The 379-nt window shown below is 55.7% G+C and overlaps 1 protein-coding gene across 1 annotated transcript in view; it reads left to right on the top strand.

Annotated features, from left to right (window-relative positions):
* INPP5A (inositol polyphosphate-5-phosphatase, 40kDa) overlaps nt 1–379 on the top strand; it is a 109,579-nt gene that overhangs the window by 93,146 nt on the left and 16,054 nt on the right. The window lies entirely within an intron of this gene.

Raw genomic sequence — 379 nt, 5'->3', positions numbered from 1 at the left:
GTGAAGAGAGAAGTACACGTGTGCATGTGCAGAGTGAAGTACACACGTGTGTGTGCAAAGTGAAGTACACGTGTGCGCATGTGCAGAGTGAAGTACGCATGTGCAGAGTGAAGTACACATGTGTGTGCAAAGTGAAGTACACGTGTGCGCATGTGCAGAGTGAAGTACACACGTGTGTGTGCAAAGTGAAGTACACGTGTGCGTGTGTGCATGTGCAGCGTGGAAGTACATGTGAACAGACCCCTGCAGCTTACCCCCGCTCCTGTGAGCAGGTCCCTGCACAGACTGCCTGCACACGGGCAATGGGAGGGCTGGGCTGGGGGCTGTCCCGCGGTGTGAACGTCAGCTGGACCTGCTTTGACCCATTCCTCTGGCGCCT

Source organism: Bison bison, unplaced genomic scaffold (assembly GCF_000754665.1).
Source record: "Bison bison bison isolate TAMUID 2011002044 unplaced genomic scaffold, Bison_UMD1.0 scf7180017864456, whole genome shotgun sequence".
NCBI lineage: Eukaryota > Metazoa > Chordata > Mammalia > Artiodactyla > Bovidae > Bison > Bison bison.
The sequence above is the reverse complement of the archived record's forward strand: the minus strand, read 5'-3'. Positions and strand labels throughout refer to the sequence as shown.